The sequence below is a fragment of the Aythya ferina genome (assembly GCF_964211825.1).
Source record: "Aythya ferina genome assembly, chromosome: 4".
Classification (NCBI taxonomy): Eukaryota; Metazoa; Chordata; class Aves; order Anseriformes; family Anatidae; genus Aythya; species Aythya ferina.
Genome location: NC_140300.1, coordinates 21,605,335 through 21,630,253, shown reverse-complemented (window position 1 = coordinate 21,630,253; position 24,919 = coordinate 21,605,335). Strand labels below are relative to the sequence as shown.

At 35.7% G+C, this 24,919-nt stretch overlaps 1 long non-coding RNA gene across 1 annotated transcript; it reads right to left on the bottom strand.

Annotated features, from left to right (window-relative positions):
• Positions 1-4,656: 4,656 nt before the first annotated feature.
• On the bottom strand, positions 4,657-18,475 carry LOC311435473. The gene is made up of 3 exons (XR_014692140.1): positions 17,635-18,475; positions 7,898-7,991; positions 4,657-5,160 (listed from the first exon to the last, which is right to left on the bottom strand). It is a non-coding gene; the product is annotated as an uncharacterized lncRNA (long non-coding RNA).
• Positions 18,476-24,919: the final 6,444 nt, after the last annotated feature.

The window sequence follows — 24,919 nt, the reverse complement described above, 5'->3', positions numbered from 1 at the left end:
CTTCTTGAATGTAGTGATCACCTTTAAGCTGCAGCACCCTAAAACTCCCAGTGGTGCTGGATGAAGTATTTGGCTAGTTTCCAGTGGCAGAGGCAGCTTTAACCCTACCTGCTATTCTCTGCTTGTGTTAAGGCCACAAATTTTGAAAGAAAATGGAGTATGCTTCTACTCTGGCAGCCCTGCATAACAGTACAGAGAGAAGGGCATTGGAGGTGACAGGCCTTGTTTGTCCTTACAGTTTGGATTCCTCTTCAGGCTCTTCTGCTAAAAATATTCAGCACAATAGGTTTTAATTTTTTTTTTATTTTTTTTTAGAGAAGCAAACATTATTGCCTCCTAATATTCATAATTAAATATAAATAACATTTCATTTCTTTCTACACACTGAACTAGAAACAGTGCTAAATGAGCTTTATCATTATTGTTAATGTGTTCTGGGCTGCCTAAGAGCCAGTGTCACAAACCAACACCCTACTGTGCTAGGTATCATACTGATAATGAACAAAAAAGACTGCCTTTGTACCAAAAATGTTCCAGCTGCATTGTAGTTCAGACCAAAGAAAACAGGAGCCAAATGTAAAGTTCTGATATAACAGTGAGCACTTTCTCAGTTGTAGAGAATGAAGTGCATTTACCCAGATTGCCAAACTGTGTGTATTTTAATGCAGGCATGAGATTTATGTATCATATGTATTATGTATCATATGTATCATTGTATCATGAGCAGTCTGTGCTGTTAGAACTGCACTACTTATCATGGATTTGAGTTATGATATTCTATGGTTTATGTTGAAGGAAAAAAGAAGCCATCAGCTATTATTATACTAGTATATTATTTTTTATATTAGTATATTATTATTATTTTCTCAGAGTTGAAGTTTGAGGCAGTAGAGTTGTTTTGGTTTATTCAATTAGTTTCTGTTTTGCTTTGTTTTCTTTTGAAAATGCATGCATAACAGCTACTAGTCATAGCAATCCTATACTAATACTATTCCTATACTAATATACTAACAAGTACCTATCACTAATTTTCTGAGTATGAAAACAACAATGTAAATATTGTTTTCTTCATGACTTAGGCCTAGCGGTAAGCTATACCATCAGTGGTCAGTTGCTAGCAAGAGTGCTGTTTCTGTTTCTTCCCCAAACTTCCAAAGGATGTCTGCCATGCTATTAATGTGACCCCAAGTGCACCAGTTCAGTGAGCTCAACTTATAGAAAGCAAGGTAAAATCTAAAGGAGAGCTTGCAGAAGGGGAGGAGCAGGAGTGGGGACTGGCTTGGGACAGTCAAGCCTAGTAATGCCATGACACACCTCAGCAGTGACTATGCTACATATATGTTTCTTTACAAACATGCTAAGGAAACAAATACAGCATAGATCCTTTTCACAGCGAACAATCAAGAAATATAAAGAGAAAATCATGTGATCCTTCATGAAACAATATAAATTGTTTTTCAAAATCTCACCTTCCTTAATTCATTTGTTGACTTTGGATAATCACTTGTGTCTTTCTTTGAAAGATATTCTCAAAGACTGATATTGTAGCTCCTGCTAGACATCTTCACTTTCTTCTTAAGAGATTTGAAAGGCAGATCTGTCTGGATCAGTTTATTTCTTGATGTCATGCTCTCCTTCCTCTCATGCATTTTTAAAAGCTATTTAGTATGTATGATTGAACCACAAATTCGGGATTTGGAATACCTGGGGAATACCTGAGGATATATGATCATTTAGTCTGAAGAGTAAGGAAAGAGTAAGATTACAGGCTTGAATCTAAGGATCTAACTCGTTGTCCTTAGAACGGCTGTAGAAATTTTAAACATCTTTCTCACAATACTTTTGGTATGTCTGAACTTAAACTACAGTTTTGATTTCCTGTGGCTATTGCATGAAGGAACATTCCAATATTGTGCAGGGGATAATAAGGTTCAAATTAAAATGAAATAGTGAGATCAAAACCTGTTACATGCTTTTTGGTGTGATGTTTAATGTCTAGTCTCCTTTTAATAGGTGCAGTTTCTGACTGAATTTTTGCTCAAAATGAATTGAAATTTTAGGGCAAACAAGCTTTTTTTTTTTTTTTTTTTCTTTTTTGTATTAAAATTTACCCCCATGAGCTAAGTTACAGTGGTATAAAATACATGTAGGAAAGGGATAGAAATATTTTTTTGTTATTAACGTTTAGTTTTCAACAAACATAATTTTGGTGTTAATCTATAAAAACTAAGTTCATATTAAAACTTAATTTAAGTCATTTATGCTTTGAATTATTTTAACATAGTTCACAAATAGTGATTAAACTTTATTATTCATTCCTGTGGCTAATACTCCATTTTTATCACGTAGCTCCAATGGTTCATTAACTTGTAAGTGTAATTTCTAGGGAAAAAAATAAATTAAAAAAAAAATTAGTAGCCTGTCCCTTACCTGCCTGGAACAGTTACTAAGCAGACTGATTTTAGGTACAGGCAGGAAGGCCATTGCCAGATTCATAACATAGATGAGGAACAATAAAATATACATTTTGTTGTTTTGCATATTTTGTCTGTTTTGAAGCACTGGAAAGACAGGAGTGGTTCTACCAGGATCCTACCAAAGACAAGACATATGGGGTGACAGCTACTGCTAAGTGGATATTTTCCAGTCTGTTCCATATGACACAGAAACCACAAGATTAGTTAACTCCCTGAGTGACCTTCCCCATCAACAGCCTTTTCTTTCAGCTATTTTCTTTTTGCTGTAGGGGTGATTCACTTCAACATTTCATCCTGGGGAGCCAAATTTCATTTTTGCCTTTACTGATTAGGAGTCCTGAGCTTATTTGGAAAATAATGCTCACCATTAAGAAATTTAGTTGGACAAAATCAGATAATGCTTGGATATCTGTGCCATCTGACTTCGTGGGGGGGAGGGTTGGGAGGAAGGGGGAGGGGGTAGCACACATTTATTTTCTGTGTTTTCCAATAACAATTGGTCAAAACCTTGTTTATCCATTAATTTGTTATAACTCTGTGAAACATATTTCAAGAAGCATAGCAGTTACTATCTTAAGCCATAAAACAAGGATTAAAACAGGATTCAGAGACCAGATTACAAACTACTTGCAACATCACATTCCAGTAGATATAATGCCAAACACATGCATGTGGTCTAAAATATGACCAAACCATGGAAATGTTTATTAAGAGATACACCGATTTAAAAAAAAAAATGGTCCCAATGTTTAGTCAGCTAAATAGAATGTGTATTTTATTTACTGCACACAAAAAAAATAAATAAAAATAAAATACCTTCAGTTTCAAATCTAACCTGCCAATAGTACTGACAGCAGTACTACGCAATTTAGACACATACCAATTCAGCTTACAAGCAAAATCCTCAGTTCATTCATTATTCTTTTTAAAGGAGGGAAAGTAAATAAATAAATACATGTAATTTGGGAATGGAGCTCTTGGAAAATACAAAGGTGTGTATTGTATAGATCTAGTTTGACAGTGATAAGAAATTTCCCATTCTCACATTAAAATTTAATTTGAACATGGCCTTCTAATGCAATCATTTCCTCTCTGGAAATATATTACTGGAATCTTCCAATCTCTAACTTTCCAGAACAAACAAATAAATAAGAGCAGTATTCGGTAATTAGCATTTAATGTGTATGACTTATACACTGTAGGTCTGGCTTTCTAGTCTCCTTGTTCAACCACAGGAGAAGTTGCAATGGACTAAAATCTAGTCGGCTGAATATGAGCCAGCAGTGTGCTTAGGTGGCCAAAAAGGCCAACAGCATCCTGGCTTGCATAAGAAACAGCGTGGCCAGCAGGGCTAGGGAGGTGACCGTCCCCCTGTACTCGGCTCTGGTGAGGCCGCACCTCAAGTACTGTGTTCAGTTTTGGGCCCCTCGCTACAAGAAGGACATAGAGGTGCTTGAGCGGGTCCAGAGAAGGGCGACGAAGCTGGTGAGGGGCCTGGAGAACAAGTCCTGGAGAACAAGTCCTACGAGGAGCGGCTGAGGGAGCTGGGCTTGTTCAGCCTGGAGAAGAGGAGGGTCGGGGGTGACCTTATTGCTCTTTACAGATACCTTAAAGGAGGCTGTAGCGAGGTGGGGGTTGGTCTATTCTCCCACGTGCCTGGTGACAGGACAAGGGGGAATGGGCTTAAGTTGCGCCAGGAGAGTTTTAGGCTGCATGTTAGGAAGAACTTCTTTATCGAAAGGGTTGTGAGGCATTGGAACAGGCTGCCCAGGGAAGTGGTGGAGTCACCATCCCTGGAAGACTTTAAAAGACGTTTAGATGTAGAGCTTAGGGATATGGTTTAGTGGGGACTGCTAGCGTTAGGTCAGAGGTTGGACTCGATGATCTTGAGGTCTCTTCCAACCTAGAAATTCTGTGATTCTGTGATTCTGTAAAATCATATGTGTTATTTGTCCAATTAATGGAAAAATAATAATAATCCAGTCAAGTAACATTTCAAGCTGTTATTTGGTTTGAAAATAGAAAATTAAAAAAAGAAAAAAAAAAAAAAAAAAAAAGAAGAAAGGAAAGAAAGAAAATAAATATTTTAATTAAGGAGATATTAAAATGTGGACAAGCAGACGAGCTATATTTTTCCGAGATAACAATAACAACCACAAACTATGAGACTATAGGATAAGAAATGTGTACCTGAATTTCTGTTAGAGGAAAGGTTGTTTATTTGCTTGTACTTTATGTTATACACTTTATTTTGGGGTCATTTAACAAATAGGGTAAATTTCAGTATCTGTGTAACTCTATTAACAGAGTGGTGTTAACAGAGAATGCGAATAATAGTTTTGCAAGCATGAGCATTAAGCAGAGTGGCTATCAGTATTAATATGCACAGTGAGTCTGCTGGTTTTCTAAAGATTCTTTCCCCCAGTGTAATTTATTACAGTTAGGAAGCATATGCACTCCTTATTTTGTTTGTTAAGCAACAGCTTTTTTTCATATATGAATAGGTTTAACTCACAGTCAAGGTATCAGGCATTAGACTGGCTACTTTGCAATTCCAGATGTGAGTGTAAGCCAGATCTCTGAAAAACCCACTCCAAACATAACAAACATTTTTTTCAACAAAGATGTTTCTGACTTACTTATAGGTCCATTGTACAACATAAAATAGCTGAGCTGCAACTGCCTGAAACAACAAAATGAATCCATACAGATAATTAACTTCAATAGGAAATTTTGTTAAAAGCAATATTCAGTGTAAGACTTAGAGAATAACTAACAAATTACTCATTTTTGAAATTGCAGAGCTTTCATATTTGTATAAGAGGTTACTGAACACAGCCGAACAGGATATAGTTTGTGTTTACCTAACACTGACCAGAATTAAATAGGACAAGGAAAATATGAATCTGTAACATTCTAGACAAGCAGGAAAGTTCTAACAACATGGGAGATGACAAATCTTTACAGAAAAATGAAAATGCATGTTGACATTTCCTTTCTTTTCCCAATGAGTAGTCAAGAAGTAAGAATGCAGGAAAATTATTTTTAATTGAAAAACAAACAAACAAACAAACAAACAAAGCATTTAAAACTATGAAAATATTTAAATTATTTGGTTGTTTCATTCATTACCATGATGCCAGATGGTAACATCTGGCACATGGTAACATCTGGCACCCTATATAATTCTGTAGTAACCTGTTAATAAAGAAATCACATAAATGATCTTTATGATTAAAGAATTTGTTACTTGAAGGCAAAAACAAATACAAATATTTTTTGTCATGTATTCATGAACAGCTTTTTCAAATAAAATATAGACATCCAGCAAGTTACAATACAGTCACAAAAGTTCAAGATTTTATAATACCCTTAGAATTTTATTAAGAGCTTTCTTGTTTCTTCCTTTACAACATGCGTTTTAAAAAATCTAGGTTGACAATTCATTTTTATAATAACAGAAATCCTAGAATATATTAAGTTTTACATCAGGTTTCTGACAGAAGATCTTTAATATCATTGTTTTCTGAGTTCCAGTTAAGTCATACTTCTGGTATGAAATGATAAGCAAACACATAAGCTAATACCTTACACCACTATTTCAGAACACTGTTATACTTCTAAGCTGTTCTGAAAATCTTAACTCTTCATTTTCTTTATATATTCTAATTAAATTTCCTAGGGATTACTGCAAGAAACTTGGCATCTGCAAAATAAGTACTGTTGTATCAGGTTGATAGAAATTCTCACTGAACAGAGAGAAAGAGAAAGAGAAAGAGAAAGAGAAAGAGAAAGAGAAAGAGAAAGAGAAAGAGAAAGAGAAAGAGAAAGAGAAAGAGAAAGAGAAAGAGAAAGAGAAAGAGAAAGAGAAAGAGAAAGAGAGAGAGAGAGAGAGAGAGAGAGAAGAAAGAAAGAAAGAAAGAAAGAAAGAAAGAAAGAAAGAAAGAAAGAAAGAAAGAAAGAAAGAAAGAAAGAAAGAAAGGAGATTTTTGTTTCTATGTTTCCATCCAGAATTACTTATTTTCCCTTTACTGTAAAATCTATAAGCTTTCTATGTCTAGTTGATCAGGTAACCTATCATAATATTGGGTAATATCCTGAACTAATTACAGTTCAGATTTTCCAGGGGTGAAAGATGCCCCCTGAAGATCCCTACAGAATCCTGAGGTTTTGATACACCTCATGTTCAAATTAATGACACGGGGATTTGCCAATGCAAGACCACTTTCTCTCTCTATAGATGGGGAGAAAAATAAGGAATTAACTCTACTGATCAAAGTTTCTACTCATATTCGAATATTTTGTGGCAGTTACATGCTACCCTGTAACTTCAAATGATTTTCTATCAGTGCTGTGACAGGGACAAGAAAGACCCACATTTAGAATTTGAAGAAGTTTGTAATTGAAGTCACGTAGTTGTTTAAAATGTATTGTAATTACATTGTTACTTTAATGATTAATTTCTGTTGTGGTTTGGTACCATGAAGTTCAACATTTTCTAATTATTCCCTCAAGAACATTTCAACACAGGGAAAATGAAAAGTAGAGAAGAAAGAGCAGTTCTTGTGGTTTTATGTTGCTCATTTCAGTTCTTCATCTGTTATACCTACCTTTCTGAATATTAGACAATTCTTTTGTTCTTTCCACAGGCTTTATGCTCACAGTACAATGCTTTCTTACTAATTGTATATGGAGAGTAAGAAAGGGAGGGAGAAAGGGAGAAAGAGAAAGAGGGAGGGAGGGAGGGAGGGAGGGAAGAAGGGAGGGAGGGAGGGAGGGAGGGAGGGAGGGAGGGAGGGAGGGAGGGAGGGAGGAAGGAAGGAAGGAAGGAAGGAAGGAAGGAAGGAAGGAAGGAAGGAAGGAAGGAAGGAAGGAAGGAAGGAAGGAAGGAAGGAAGGAAGGAAGGAAGGAAGGAAGGAAGGAAGGAAGGAAGGAAGGAAGGAAGGAAGACAACTTTCTTATGGATACCAAGTTGTGGATGACATATACAAAGTGACATACAAGATATGTCTACATCAAAGTTACTGGTATGTATGCACAGCACAGTCACTGCTAATTAGCTTGCTAACAATGTTTTGGTAGCATTCAGGCAGCAATGGCAGACCTGAATAAATACTTCAGCAACAGGATGAAGGAAAGAGCTAACCCTAGTTGGACTGACATACCTGTAACATTTACAAATGAACTCAGTTTGGGGGAAAAACTATATCATACTGAGTTTAGGTAGATTTATTGAACATGACATTCAGTGATTAATGAAACACTTGCTTCTGGCTTTTCTGGAACAGATGCACAACAAGAATACAGAGAGGCTATATCTTTTACTTTGTAAATAAACACAATTACAATTCTTACAGTTGAGCATTATCTGAACTTGGTGGTTTTCCATAGATAATATAAAGAAAATAAGAAAAAATTACCTTGTTATGCTGGTCATCCATAAAGTTGTGTGTTTTTTTCCATAGTGATTTATCATCCTCGGGCATTTTTAAGTCCTCAAAGTTCAAAATTACTCTAGAAAAAAATAATTTAAAATGTGGGAATTGCTACTCCAGTTGCTCTGACTTGATTGCAGATCAATGCAGATCAATAGTAGATAGTTACGGGAATATCTAATGTCACAGGCACACTGAAGAAAAAGTAAAATAAGGAAGAAATCATCAAGAAAATAAAAAAAAAAGTATAATTTTTCTTTAAGGTCTGAGGCCTTTATGAGTGGATGTAGAAATCATAATTCATTAATACAAAAGTTCATTTTTGTTTTCTAACATCTCTTGGATATTAGAAGATTCTAATATTCTTCAGAACTTTGTTATGAGTTTTATTCTCTCCATGCTTTTTGAGTCAATGTTAAACTTTCTCTTAAATTTTTATTTGGAATAATGGAAAATTTTTAAGAATAAAAGCATCAAATCTCATCTTAATGTTATGGGCCTCATGTGTTTTTGGCCCAAGTGAATAATAAAGGGAAATTATCAAGATGACCAGACCTGACCAGACCTGACCTGACCTGACCAGAATAGGATAGGATAGGATAGGATAGGATAGAATAGAATAGAATAGAATAGAATAGAATAGAATAGAATAGAATAGAATAGAATAGAATAGAATAGAATAGAATAGAATAGAATAGTTTAGTTGGAAGTGACCTTCAGTTGGAAGGGACCTTCAAAGATCAAGTCCAATTGCCTGATCACTTCAGGGCTAATGAAAAGTCAAAGCATGTTATTAAGGTCATTATCTAAATGCCTCTTGAACACTGACAGGCATGGGGCAGCAACCACCTCTGCAGAAAGCTTGTTCTGGTGTTTAACCATTCTCTTGTTAAAGAAATTTCTCATATTATCCAGTTTGAACCTCCCCCAGCACAGCTTTGTGCCATTCACATGTCCCATCATTAGTTACCAGGGAGAAGATATAGGCATCTCCCACTCCATTTCCCCTCCTGGGAATGCTGTAGAGAGCAATTAGCCTCCATTTCTCCAAACAAGACAAACCAAATGTCCTCAGCCTCTCCTTATAAGACATTTCTTCCAGCCTTCTTCCTCTGGATGCATTCAAATATCTTAATATTCTAAATATAGCTGGAGAATCACCTCTTTTGACTGGCTAGCTATGTTGTGTTTAATGCATCCCAAAATACAGTTTTCCCTCTTGGCTGCCAGGGCACACTGCTAGCTCATATTAAGCCTACTGTTGAACAGAATCTCCAGATTCCTTTCTGCAGGACCAAATCTAGACATTTTTCTCCAAATAGTATTTGTATATAGCTTTACTCCATCCCAGGTGCAGAACCCTGCATTTACCTTCCTTGAATTTTATGCCACTGATGATTATCCAATGCTCCAATCAGTCAAGGTCTCTTATCCTTCCCAGCATCAACAGCATCTCCCAGTTTAGTATCATCAGCAAACTTACTAAGGATGCATTCAAATCCTGCATCCAGGTCATTGATAAAAATTCTGAACAGAACTGGCCCTAGAACTGAGACCTGGGAAACGCTGCTAGTGACTGTCCACCAGCTAGCCCCATGATCCTTTGACTACTACGAACATTTGGCACTACCATTGAGCCAGTTCATCATACAGTGTAACATGTACTTGTTTAGTTGGACAATTTTCACAGAAGGATACTGTGAGGATACTGTATCAAAGTCCTTACTAAAATCCAGAAAGACTATATCCACCATCATCCTTTCATCCAGTAAACGGGTGACTTTATTTTAAAAGGAGAGCAAATTACAGAGTCACAGAATCACAGAATCATCTAGGTTGGAAGGGACCTCCAAGATCACTGAGTCCAACACTAACTAGTCCTAACACTAACTAGTCCTCCACTAAACCATATCATTAAGCTCTACATCTTAATGTCTTTTAAAGACCTCCAGGGATGGTGACTCAACCACTTATCTGGGCAGCCTATTCCAATGCCTACCAACCCTTTCAGTAAAGAAGTTCAAATTACTGAGACAAAACTTTCCCTTCATGAACCCATGTTGACTATGTCTAGATTTGTTCTTTCAATGCCTTTTATTGGTACCCAGGACAATCTTTTTCTAGGTACTGAAGTTAGACTGACATGTCTTTAGTTTCCTGGATGCCCTTCTTCTAGATCAGTATGACATTGGCTACCTTCCAGTCAGCTTCCAGACTCCCATGACTTTTGGTAAATTGTTGAGAGGGGTCCAGCTAAAACATTCACTAATTACTTCAGTGTTCTAGGGTGGATCCCATCAGGCCCCATGGATTTATGAACATTGAATTGATATTGCTGTTCCCTTACAATTTCAGTGGTCATAGATTGAAAGTCACTGCTCAGCTAATCAAGGTCCTCCAACTCAGAAGCCCTGGCAGCCCAAGATTTATCATTATTTATCATTAATATTAGAAACTGAGGGAAGGAAAAAAAAAAAAAAAAAAAAAAAAAAGCATTAAGTTCTTCCAGCTTTTCCTCATCCCTGTTTGTTAGGTAACCATTTTCATTGAGCATTAGTCCTATGTTTTTCTTAGACCTCCTCTTGCTGTTGACATACTTTTTTGTTGTCTGACACCTCATTGGCCAGTGTCAGCTCAACCCAAGCTTTACCTTTTCTTATTTTCAACCTACAAATGCAAACTACAGCTCTGTAATCTCCCTGTGAAGCCAATATAAATCCTCTTCAGTATGGACATAATCCCTCCAGGTGATAAATCAGTTATGTTAGATTGCAAGTTTTTGGATTTTGCATTTTTTTGTCTTTTTTTTTAGCCAACTGGATAGTGCCCTATAAAAATTTACTCTTAAAATACACATATATATTTTCACTTGCACTTTTTTACTGATACATTTTTCTTTTGATTTTTTTCAGGATTTTTAAACAACATAACACAGACGGATAATTCAGGGGAAAAGGCATCTTCTCATTCCAAACATTAAAAAAAAAAAAAAAAAGGCATGCTATGATCATTTCGCTTTGATTTATTCATTAGTCTCTAGAAAAACTCATGGAAAATCCAGTCTTTACAATCTGGAGATACTAGATAAACATAAATTTTAAGAGGCTGTACTGATAAACTCTGTTTTAGCCTTTCCATTCCCCCATTGTAATCTCTGCCAAACACCATGCTTCCTTAGTCTGATTATCTTGATTCAGAACCCACAATGCAATTCCTAACATCCTAATTGTCTTTTAAAAAAATAATAATAATAATAATAAAATAAAAGCAAAAGAACATTTGAAAGCAAGATGGCTGTTTGGACTTCTTTTCCCCTTTTATTTCAATGTGGTTTAGTTTACAAGAGGCACATTTTACCTTTATTATTTATTTTATTTTATTTTATTTTATTTTATTTTATTTTATTTTATTTTAATTTTATTTTATTTTATTTTATTTTACTTTTTAATGAAGGCTTTGATTTCTATCAGGTGTTTGATGGCCCAGTTTCAATGTAGCCAGCAAAATCGTTATAATTTACCAATTAAGACAATAATAAACTTTAAAATAAGAGTTTAATCTACAATTCTTTTCACTAAACTTAAACTTAGGCTTGTAAACTGAGCTTTATCTCCTAGCTTCTTTACACATTCTTGCATAATGTGCCCACAATCATAGAAATTGCTTTGATTTTAATGAATAACATGGATGATTCCCCATTAGCTGACCACTAAATCCCTAACATAAGAACAAGATGATGTTTCAGGCATTTGGTGGCTGAATAGAATCCAGGTCTTGATCATCAGTTTTGGAGGATATAGGCACATTCAAGTAACTTATATAGTATCAAATACATGCACATTGTACAAAGATTGTTTCAGTGCAATTTAATTCCTCAGTAGGTAAATAATAAGCTTGGTTGAACAAACTTTGCATTAAATTTCTAAATGAGCCATTGCTTTTGGATGAGGAAAAATAATATAAGTCATACGGAAGTCCCCAGTGGAGCATAAGTAATATATGAAATGTATATGAAAAATAACATATGAAATATGATTCATAGTTGTCATCAAGCTCCTGCATCACTTTTTCCATTCTGAACTGTTAAAAATGATCCAAAATTCATTTTTATGATTTTCATCACACCTGAAGTGTGCCTCTTTTTACTTCCTATGCAACAGGTTAGTTAGGTGTCTTTGTGACACACCTCTTTAACAGTTGGCAAGGCATCCTTCCCTTTCTAACATTCCCTTTCTAAACACATGGTTTCTTGGAGAAGTTATAGAATTGTCCAAAAATTTTGCTTGAGAAATGAAGCATTTCCAGTTCAGGAAAAAGAAAGGACAATCTTTTTTTTTTTTTTTTTTTGGCAGTAGTTAATGTTTTATTTCAAGCTAAGATGACAGTAAGAACCCAAATACCAATCAAAACTCATGCTTCACATTCTGGTTCAGAGCTATACAGAGTTATAGAGTTCATATCTTAAAATAAGCTCTCAGCTGAAGAGAGACCTCTAATTACCAGAATATGTTATGTTTAAGTTTGCCATGCATAAGGAACCTATTGGCTCAGTTTCAGACATACCCTATGAATTCTAAAACTGAGATTACTTCGTTTATGAACATTGCAATAAAATATTTATATCAGATTTATATTGCAAATTAAAATTAATCAAAGTTCTACCATGACTTATTCTGCAAACTCCAGAGGAATCAACAAAATAATTTATTTAAGAATTATTACTGCAAACTGCATTATTAGGAAATAGATTGCTTAAATGGTCTTTATTAGAACTTCACATTTCTGAGCCTGGGAAATTCAGGAAGTTAAATTAAGAAGCAAATACTTTGATTTTTTTCACTTTCTGAGTGAAAAGAAAGAAGAAAATAAAAAGAACTCATCTTAACTAATTTTAAAAGCGAGCTTAAAATAATTTTAGTATGATTCCATTCCACATTTATCTTTGGTCGAGCAAAAATAGAAAGCTAATTTATTTCATTAGTAGCTGTGAATGGAGATGAAAGAAATGAAAGTCTAATGGAAGTCCAAAAAGTTTTCTCAAGCAACAAGTCCCAAGCTGGTGTTACAGATATTATTAGTGATTTCCAATTAACCTGTTTTCAGCAACAGGAGAGATACTTATCTAGCATTCTGTTTAACTTTATGTACTGTAATTACTTACTATACTACAGTTGGCAACAACCTTCCATAAGGCAACATTAATTTACATGTCAGGAAAAAAAAATAAATAAAATACCATAGGCATCAAATAGAACAGGAAACAGATAGCATTTATGGACCCTACCCAAAGTGAACAAACAGCTTCTTTCATCAAAGGGATAGTCCTAGGTTTTAATCACTGATTACACTTGTTATTGACAATAGTATTTGAGAAAACTAAATTTAGAAAGAAAGAAAAAAAAAACATGAGTAAAATGCCTTTGAACTTTATGACATCCTTCCACACTTCTATTCTTACAAGTACCCCTATGATATATTGATAATATTCAAATCAATATGTTTGGTGGTAACTATACATACAAATAACAAAGCTGAAAAATCAATCCTTATTTTACCCTATATTATCAAGTACTTAAACTGGTTAATTATGCTAGTGTTCACGTGCACTCATTATAAAATAGAACTAATATGCTAATATTTTAAAATAGAGATCCCATTAAAGTATTTAAAACAGGAGCATTTTTCACAAAACTGAAGGATTATCTTTCCCAAAATATCAATTCAGATGGGAATACTCCATTATTTATCTTTTTCCTTTTAAAAAGCAGTACAGGAAAGGAAAAAGTTCTAGCTCTCATGTAGTGTAACAACCATTCAAAATAGTTTTATCTGCCTCCAAGACTACTGTAAAAATAATATTGAAGCAAGCCATCAAAATTCAAATGATACTATCAGTCTAACAATGTATTGGAAAACATTTCTGTTGCCTATATCAACAAATAGTTTTACTAAGTCCTATGTTGCCTTGGGGACCACTAAAAGTAAATTTTTGCACTTGCATAAAAAATTAAGTACACAAAGAATATATTAGAAGTGAATTAATTTAAAAAAAAAAAAAAGGAAAATGAAAAGAGATTAAAAGCCAAATCTAATTTAGGCACCATTACAGTAGGTGCTACACCTAAAATCCAAGCTCTTGGTCACTTAGCAGGATCTAAAAATGTCAGATAGATGTCTACATTTCACAGGAAGCCTACGGTGCACTTTGTTGGTTTCACCCTGATGGGCAGTTAAAATCCACCACAATCACTCTCACTCCTCCAAAGAAGACAAGGAGAAAATAGGATGAAAAGGGCTCAAGGGCTGAGAGATAAGGACAGGTATATCTCCCACCGATTACCATCATGGGCAAAACAGACAGCATAGGGAGATTAAAATAATTTGCTGCCTATTACTAACATACCAGAGCAGTGAGAAACTAACAGAAAACTAAAAACACCTTCCCCATATCCACCCTATAACATGTCCTCCCACAGGCAGCAAAGGGGAATGGTCCCCTGTTCCACCACGGGCCTCTCCACAGGTCACAGGGGAACGTCTGCTCTGATACCTGAAGCACCTCCTGCCCTCCTTCTGCACTGACCTTGGTGTTTACAGGGTTGTTTCTCTCTACATTTTCTCATTCTCTCCATTCTCACTCCTCTCCCAGCTGCTCCTGTACAACAGTTTTATTTCCCCTTTTTTAAGAATACTCTCACAGAAACACAAACAACATCACTCACTGGTTCAGCTCTGGCCAGCGGCAGGTCCCTTTGGAGCTGGCTGGAGCTGGCTTTGATCTGACGTGGGGCAGCTGCTGGGATCTGCTCACAGAGGCCACTCCTGCAGCCCCCTGCTACCAAAACCTTTCCCAGTAAACCCAATACCCAATTAGGAAGCTAATCTATAAAGCACTCAAAATGATTAAAATTGCATAAAACAAGTCAGGAGAAACTAAACATAGATCTGAAGTCCTTAGTTTTGTTGTAGTTATGATACAAGGAATTGGAGTCAAAAGAAAACATGTTCATGTACAACCCCAGAAATGCACATCGTTAATCGAGGACAGCTTACTGATTACTGTTAATGGTACATGCATACTCACATACAAAAAGAGAAACAGTGCTTAATTTCTAGAGAACTTTCACTTCCTCAACTTTCACAAATGTTTCCCGAACAAGCTAGTTATTGTGAAGCCTTTCTCAATGCTTTCATACAACCTGAAAGAGAATTTTTGTCCATTTTGTGGCCAGAAAGCCAGACAGGAAGTATATGAACACAATAACTAGTGAATACATTGAGAACTGGAAATCTTTGCTCCTCAATGTTATGTCTACATTGTTAAACAGTTATTAGAGAACTGAGACTAAGGCTTTCTATTGGCAAGATTTATTTTTTTTTCATTCTCTAAAATGTCAGTGTTGTTATCACCTTCCGCAGCTGTAACTTCATTTTGCAGTGTGACAGTTTCTCTGAGAAGTATTAGATCAACAGATTTAAGTAAGCAATTACCCAGCCTTTCTTTTGTATTCCTGTGGAATTTAGGAGGTAGTTGAAAGGGGAAAATGGAAAGTCTTGGAGTTCTGGGAGCTTTCAGGTCAACAAAACAAACGTGAGTTATTCAGGAAGTGGTGAACACTCAGGAGGACTAATAAATAGTAATTTAAGAGAGAGGCATCTGAAGTCTATCTAAGTGTATATAATCTTATTGGGTAGAAAACCTGGAAAACCTGCTTGTTATTTTAGAAAGAACATCACTGACTGAAACTAGCAAACTGGTTATTTCACATATTCTGGGCAATACCCAATGCTTCACTTCCTGTTTGTAAGAGATTTCAGAATAAGGTAGAGCTTGATAGACTGGTACTGTATAATGTTATTACAACATGATTTTCAGCACATATTTTCAAGTGACTTCCCAGAAAACAACTTTAAATTCATGGATATGTAGACTGATCTGCAAATATTGATTTCTTCCACCATTGTAATTTCTGCTATTACCCCTGGATTCATTTGGATAACATGACAGTAAAACAAGTTCCAAGTTTTAAGAGATATATCCAAACAAATTAGAATAACCATGCTTCAGACAAGGAAGGTAATTTGGACCCTGCTCAGGTAAAGCATTTAATAACTTCAGAAACTGTGCCTTTATTTCATTTATTATCTATCCTATAGACATTCACTACTGCTGGAAGGCTACAGTTGGCTAGAATGCAAAAGAGATTAAATATGAGAGTTATCAAGGAAGTGCCCCCTGCCAAGTAAGTATTTAACAATACTAATTTCTCAGGATGATAGAAACAAGCAGAAAAACACTCCAGATTTTGTGGTTTGTTGTTGGTTGTTGTTGTTTTCATAATGGATCACTCTTTCTTGTATACTTAATGACTTTTAAATTGAGAATATGGACTTAAATTCCTTTCCCCAAGTTGCATCACAATTCAAGCTTTCAAATTTCAGCTAAGTCTTGTGCAAGGAACTATAACAAAATTGGAACTTGCAATTTCAAGCCCAAGTAAGGTTTCTGTGGAGGAAAAAATAGTATTTAGACCTCTGAAAGACTTCTATAGTCCCTCTAGAATTATATGAAATCAAATTTCTGCTATGCTACTATAAAAGCTATTTTAAAATAATGTAGCTTAAACACAAGAGATGATAGCAATGTACTTTTAATTTTTAACTCAAATGTAGCTGGAATGTTTTCAGAACTTTGCTTCGGTATTTCTGAAACACACTTTTCTTCAGGTTGGAAGTTTAGCTTACTTTCCTGTAGTCTGGAGGAGGAATTTTCTATAAATACTAACTAGAAAATTTTCTGTATTATTCAATGTGAAACAAACGTAGCAGACAAACCCTCAACTAAAAGAGCTTAAAATATTTTGAAGATTTTGAATCAATTTGAAATATGACTTCTTGCTAAATTCTACTCTTAACTCTAATGTAACTATTTTTATTTTTTTTAATGCATTAACCTCTAAGTCCTTTAAAAATACTTATATCAAGGAATTTATATGATCGTTATCAGGGGAATATCTCATGTTATCTAACTTCTTCTCCAGGAGACTATAACTTTAGCATAAGTTAACTTTAATTCATGTTCTCTTGGTTTCGTTTGATTTAAAAAAAAAAAAATCCAAATTAAACTACTCACGTAAATTATTCACATATAATTTCAAATTATATGTATAAAAGAGCTTAGAGCTCTTTTCTTCACTTATCTGTAACATCATGTATTCAAATGAGAGTGCCTACTGTGAGCTTGTTTACTGGGTAGAGGTCTATTAAGAACTTCCAGCAACATTCATTTCTTTTATTCCTCTGTGGTTTTACCCAGCTGGGCAGCCAAACTCCACCACAGCCAGTCTCTCATTCCCCCTCCCCAAAGACAGAGGGGGCGAAAATATGATGAAAATTAAAAAAAAATAATAATAGTTATTAAAAGGGCTCATAGGTTGTGATGAGGACAGGAAGATCACTTGACAATTACTGTCACAGGCAAAACAGGCTCTGCATAGGGAGAGTAATATAATTACCTATTACTAACAGACCAAAGCAGTGAGAAACTTAAAGCAAAATGATTAAAAAAAGCCTTCTCCCACGTACACTCTCTTCTACCTCCTCCCCTCAAGTGGCGCAGGGGAATGGGGATTGTGGTCAGTCCCTAATGCTTCTTTCCACCACTCCTTCATAGTAACTCTCTGCCCCTGCTCTATGTGAGGTCCCTCCCACGGGATACTAACCTTCACAAACTGATCCTGCTTGGGCTCCCCCCAGGCAGCAGCTCTTCTAGGACTGCTCCAGCATGGGTTCATGCCACAGGGTCCATCCATCAGGTGGCGACTCCCTCCAGTTCTGCTGACCCTGTGATTTTCTGCTGCAGGCGCCTGGGGCCTGTTCCTCTGGGGGCTCTCCATGGGCCACAGCCTAATCCAGGCCACATCCACCTTCTTCACTGGGGGCTTCTGCATGGGATGCAGCATGGAGATGTGCTCTGCCATAGGACCCATGGGCTGCAGGGGGACAGCTTGCTCCGCCAGGGGCCTCTCCACAGGCCACAGAGGAACTTTTTGCTCTGGTTTCTGGAGCACTTCCTGCCCTCTTTTTCTACTGACTTTAGAGTGTGCAGTGTTCTTTTCCTCACATTTTCTCACTCCTAACTCCCAGATGCCATTGTACAGCAGTTTTTTACCTTTCTTAAATCTGCTCTAACAGAGACACAAACAATATCACTCACTGGTTCAGCTCTGGCCAGCGGCAGGTTCCTTTGGAGCTGGGTAGAACTGGCTCTGATCTGACATGGGGCAGCTGCTGGGATCTGCTCACAGAGGCCATCTCTACAGCCCCCCCGCTACCAAAACCTTGCCTAGTAAACCAATACACTCCTCTCATCTGTTCTCTACATTATTACTTAAGATCTGTATTGTTAGGAGGAATTTTGCAGTTTTTTTGATTACATGTCTGCTTTGAAGCATACACGTGCATGTGTAAAACTATTTCCTTTCCACTGTAATGAAACATTTTAAAATAGAACTAGTTTTATTTGGTACTTCGTAATTGCTACGAAAAAAAAAAAAAAAAAAAAAAGCTATTAGGCTGCTATAAAGTTAGTTTTTCTAGGTTCTGTAGTTTCTTTGTAGAATTTTCTTTTGATTTCCACTTTAAATTGCTCCCTTGCTATAATTCTCCTTTTTCTTTCTTTCACTTTGCTGATTCTAATTTTGTTTTAACTCTACTTACCATCATTAAATTAGAAAGCTCCTTCCTCCAGAAATCTGAAGACTTATCTCCTTATAATCTCTTCCTTTCATTTCAAGGCCAAGGCAAAACTAGGAACGTAAAACAGATGCCCATGATAAATGTACATCCTTTACCAGAGTTAGCAGAATTGCTTGTATAGATTTCTTTTTTTTTTTTTTCTTTGTGATCAGGCAAGTATTTATTTTGCACAAAACAAAAGCAATTTTACTTTGTTGTTATGTTTTGTTTTGTTTTGTTCATTTGAGAAAGCTAAAATGAAAACAGTCAACAGAGTTGAAAAGCTTTATAATGCATTATGGAATACATGTCAGGAGTGTAGAGTTATATGCATAACATATGTTAATTTACACATTCAAACCAGAAGTGATATAAATTCACCTTTTTTCTTTTTTCTTTTCTTTTTTTAATTTATTCTAAAGCATTTCAGCTACACTTATAGCACAGCATTTCAATTTACCTGAATTATAATGTAAACTCTGAATGGGACAATAATGGAAAGCTGCTGTGTGTTGTTTTTCTCTTGAGGCATTTTTATTACATGCAGCTATTTATTTCTACTTAATGATGTAATCTCTAATCAGTAATGTACAAGAACAGTGACTAAGAAAACAGTATAAAAAAACTGATACGGCATTTTTCTAGTTGCTTCACAAAATCTCAAGATGTACTTGTCAAAACAGAAAGAGATGAGCAAGAAAATAAGAGAAGTGTGTAATTTCTGTGTACATATCCTCAATAGGCTGTATTTGATTTTAAACTTGAATTAATAAAATACGTGTTTTTATATTTAAAGAAGAAGAAGAAGAAGAAGAAGAAGAAGAAGAAGAAGAAGAAGAAGAAGAAAGAAGAAAGAAGAAAGAAGAAGGAAGGAAGAAGGAAGAAGGAAGAAGGAAGAAGGAAGAAGGAAGAAGAAGTTCCAGTGTGTATTATGAATGAAAAGCATTCAAATCTGTTTTTCCACTGCATGCAGTAAGCATGAGGCTGGTTTGGAGTTACAGGATTGAGAAATTAGGACTTGGTACAAAACTTTATTCTGTAGTATTCATTCAAAATGACATGTGAATGTGTTGGAAACCTACATATTTTGGTTCTTGAAGTAGGCTTGATATTCACTTTGTGTCAGAATTAACGTCCTGGATAACAGAAGACCTCAAGGCAAACTTTGACATCAAACTGTTTTTCACTACTACTAATCATCTGATTGAAAATGTTCTATAGTTGAAATAGCCTTGGCTACAGTTCTTCAAATAACACCGCTATAATTACTTAGCATGTTTCACACACAAGCTTGCTCTCTTTCTCCAAGGTACTTGTTCAGCTTTATTGTTCTCTGTAGCTCATACAATATACAGATATAAAAGAATAAAACAAGCCATGTGGGGATTAGCAGTGGGTTTAAGTGTTAATGCTTCATAACTCTCCATATTCTGAGAAATTCACATTGAAATTCTGAGACTGGTGTAAGCAATGAAGAGTGTGTTTGAAGAAAGACTCTGTTAAAGCAGGGGGCTCAGGGAGGTATCTAGAGGTGAAAAGTGCAGTCAAGAAACTATGCTCTGAGAACTTTTGTATCACAACCAAAAAAACTATATAATGAATTCAGCTGCAGTAACTAGAAGTACAATAATACTGTGTCTAATAATCACTATATAAAGTATTAAAAATTATTTCTGCCATATTCCTGATTTTTTTTTAATTCAGTACTTCTAGAAAGTATGTTATTAGTACTGATTCTACGATTAATATTGATCATTTTCTGCAGATTTTACTCTAAAGAACAGGTTTGTTAGTGCAATAGCATACATCATATTTTTATTCATATTTTAATAATCACATTTGGATCTCATCACAGTTGAGGTACTACTGATTCATGAAATTGTGAGAATGCCTGAAATTGTTTTCTTCCCACTTTTGATTGTGCTTATCTCATATCCTTTAATCTATTCTCCACAAAATCCATTGTTAATTTCACTAATATTTCCACCAACAGAAGATCCCAAATTGAGTTTCAGCTTTTGTTTATAAAGAGTCATGAAAAAAAAAAGAAAAGACGTGTCATAGACCAGTATCTTCAATTATTATTTGCTATGTTGTTATCTGTTCCAGACGCTCATGCTGTTCTCTATGCTAACTTTGAGTTTCTCATTTCCCTGAGAGGGGGTGAGAAGTGAGTGATTTTAATTTCACCCTATTAAAAAAATATATTATATTATATTATATTATATTATATTATATTATATTATATATTATAATAATATATAATTATCATGTTTCATAATTACTATATTATATATAATTACTATATACTATTACTATCTTACTATATTACTATATAATATATAATAAGTGATATAACTATTTTTCTGTTATAATTATATATATTATATTATATGTTATATATATATGTTATATAATATTACAATTACAATTATATGATATTGTAAAATTATTATCAAATATTATTGAAAATTAAAGGCAGATTTTACTCCAGATTGTACATTGTTACCATTGTCACTCTATATCCGATTTTTTTTTTTCATTTTTCATTTCATTTTTTTTCATCTACAAGGAGTGATCTGTACTGCATTTTCAGTTAGTTTGACATTTTCCCTTGATATTGTCTGATTTAATTATGAATGCAATGTATATTGTCTAAAATCTGACAATCACTAATACATATGATTACATACATACAAACAGTGGTATTTTCCATGTTCTGTGCTATTGCACACTGCCTCTTCAACAGGTGTGACCTTTTTGTCTTCACCGTCTCTGATTTAACTATGCATGCAGGTTAAAATCATTAAAACCATTAAAATCTACCAGTCACTGTGATATTCGCTGTAGCATAATGCTATTTTTTATATCAGTGCATATTATTAATATTTTTCATTATGCTTTAATAAGAAGGAACAGAAGCTTGAGGAAAAGGTATTCATAAAATGGACCATCAGATTTTTGTGTTTTGATCACTGAGCAAGACAAAAGGTTGTTGTTTTGTTTTTTGTCTTCACTATTTAAAGACTTTTTTTCTTGTATATAGTTTTAGTCAGACCATAATAAGAGAAAGAATACTACATATAACATTATACTTCATGAAAAGTATGGTATTATAATAACAAGACAGAAGATAACTTTCCTAAGAAAACATATCATAACACTACTGTATTTGAGTGTGTACCCTAGCTCTTTTCATTGCCTGATTTAAGCCATTCACCATTTGAAAAATAATGTAACAGCAAATAAGAGTAATCCAAAAGGAAACTAGAATTATCAGTTAAAGGGTAGTTACCTTGGATTTCAGAAAGGGTTGTAAGTACAAACTGCAACAAGAAGGTTTTTCAAGTTTTGTTTTGAAATAACATTACAAATCTCTTACTGAAGCTCTTGCTTCAGTAAGATGTTACTGATTTTTGAAGCTTTCTTAAAAAGAAGAATTCATTCAAAATCACTATTATATTTAGAGAAAAAAGACACTATTGTCAAAAATTCTTTTCTTGTTCTACATTTTTAAAAAACATATATTCATTCACCTAATTACTTCTTAATATTCTAGGAGCTCCTTCAAGGAGAATATAGTGGGAAAGTCAAAAAATAAATGGGTTCTTATTATAATATATATATAAAAATAAAAGTTGAAATTTTGGAATGTTTTACAAAAGCTTCTTTTCCAGTATTCTTGCTTTTACTAAAGTGATTATTGTCTCCTATTTAAATTCTTAAAGAAAGGAAAGCACTTCCAGAGTTTGCCCAAACAGCTCATCTACTATCTGTGTTCACATCCTTCTAGAAATCTTTTTTTTTCCACTTTCTAGTACTGTTCTATAATTAAAAAATAAACAAATAAAATACTATCAGGTGACACAAAGTAAACTGACTTAGATTTTATATGCCTAACATTTATTCATTATCTGATGTGGTTGCTTATTTAGCCTTTTAAAGGTAAAAACTCTCTGGGAGAATCACTGAGCCTTTTTCATTCATCTTACCCTGACCTGTTATTCTAGATGATGGAAAGAAATATCCACTAATGTTAGCATGTGCATTCTAAAGCTCTTTTTAACAAATACTGAAAACATACAAGTCTTAGGGGAAAAAAAAAATAAATAAATAAATGAAAATCTCAGCAGCAATTTGCTTGACAAAAGAAGGTTCTTTTAAATACATAAAATCTCCCTCTTTTCTTATGAAGTATATTGACAAAAAGCTGCATATGCACAATAGGAGCAGGTGGAAAACATGATAGTGCTGCAGTACACCTAATACTTAAATTCCATTATATGCATCTCCATCTATTTTTTTAAGATTGTTTTTGTCAGACTTCCTCTTTCAGGAAAAAAAAAAAAAAAAAAAAAATGATATGAATGATCAATGCTTTCGATGCTACTGCTCATATCAAAGCAGTACCTTTTTGAAGAGCAGATTTCTTTTGAAGGGTCAGAAAGAAGACCCTAGCAATTACAGGCCTGTCAGTCTCACGTCAGTGCCTGGTAAAATCATGGAAAAGTTGGTTCTCGGACTTATTGAGGCGCACCTGGGGGACAAAGCAGTCATTGGTCCCAGCCAGCATGGGTTTGTGAAGGGTAGGTCCTGCCTAACTAACCTGATTTCCTTTTATGATAAGATCACCCGTACGGTGGACCAAGGGAAACCAGCTGATGTGATTTTTTTGGACTTCAGCAAGGCTTTTGACACGGTTTCCCATAGGATCCTACTGGACAAAATGTCCACCATACAGCTAAATAAAAACATCATACGATGGGTGAGCAATTGGCTAACGGGCAGGGCCCAAAGGGTTATGGTAAATGGGGCTGCGTCAGGCTGGCGGGCGGTCACCAGTGGGGTCCCTCAAGGCTCCATTTTAGGGCCGGTACTTTTCAATATTTTTATAAACGATCTGGATGTAGGAATAGAGGGTATTTTGAGCAAGTTTGCTGATGACACCAAACTTGGAGGAGTTGTGGACTCAAATGAGGGCGTAAAGGCCTTACAGAGGGATCTGGACAGATTGGAGAGCTGGGCGATCACCAACCGCATGAAGTTCAATAAGAGCAAGTGCCGGGTCCTGCACCTGGGACGGGGAAACCCTGTCTGCATGTACAGACTGGGCGATGAGACGCTGGAGAGCAGCCTAGAAGAGAGGGATCTGGGGGTCGTGGTAGACAGCAAGTTGAATATGAGCCAGCAGTGTGCCCTGGCAGCCAGGAGGGCCAATCGTGTCCTGGGGTGCATCAAGCACGGCATCGCTAGTAGGTCAAGGGAGGTGATTGTCCCGCTCTACTCTGCGCTGGTGCGGCCTGACCTCGAGTACTGTGTGCAGTTCTGGGCACCACAGTATAAAAAGGACATGAAACTGTTGGAAAGTGTCCAGAGGAGGGCTACGAAGATGGTGAAAGGCCTGGAGGGGAAGACGTACGAGGAACGGCTGAGGTCACTGGGCCTGTTCAGCCTGGAGAAGAGGAGGCTGAGGGGAGACCTCATCACAGTCTACAACTTCCTCGTAAGGGGGTGTCGAGAGGCAGGAGACCTTTTCTCCATTAACACTAGTGACAGGACCCGCGGGAACGGGGTTAAGCTGAGGCAGGGGAAATTTAGGCTGGACGTCAGGAGGGGGTTCTTCACAGAGAGGGTGGTTGCACACTGGAACAGGCTCCCCAGGGAAGTGGTCACTGCACCGAGCCTGTCTGAATTTAAGAAGAGATTGGACTGTGAACTTAGGCACATGGTCTGAACTTTTGGGTAGACCTGTGCGGTGTCAAGAGTTGGACTTGATGATCCTTAAGGGTCCCTTCCAACTCAGGATATTCTATGATTCTATGATTCTATGATTCTAAATTAATTTGAACTGCATGTTCCTGTGGTAGCAAAGCACGTTGGTGCTTCCATGTTAGTAGCTACTGAACTTTGCTGAACCCAGTCAGCTCACTTCTGGAACACATTGATGTTCTAATAAATATTAGAGCTGAAAGGAGTCATCTGTCTCACCACTTACCAAAGTGAGTAGCTAACCCGATAGTAGAAAATATATCTGATCAAGTCTAGGTTTTAAGGACTTGGGCCATGCATGTTTCACTTTTTAACAAGAAACTATTCTTCAGCTTAGCTTTTCTTGAGAGTTTGTGTTAGATTTTATATAGATTTTTTTTTTTAACTCTTACCGTTAGCCTACTACATCTGAGTATTATGTCTTTCTTTCAGATTTGAAAATTACATCTCTTCTAAACTCAATGGCAAAACTCTCCTTCATTTCAAAATCACAGAATCACA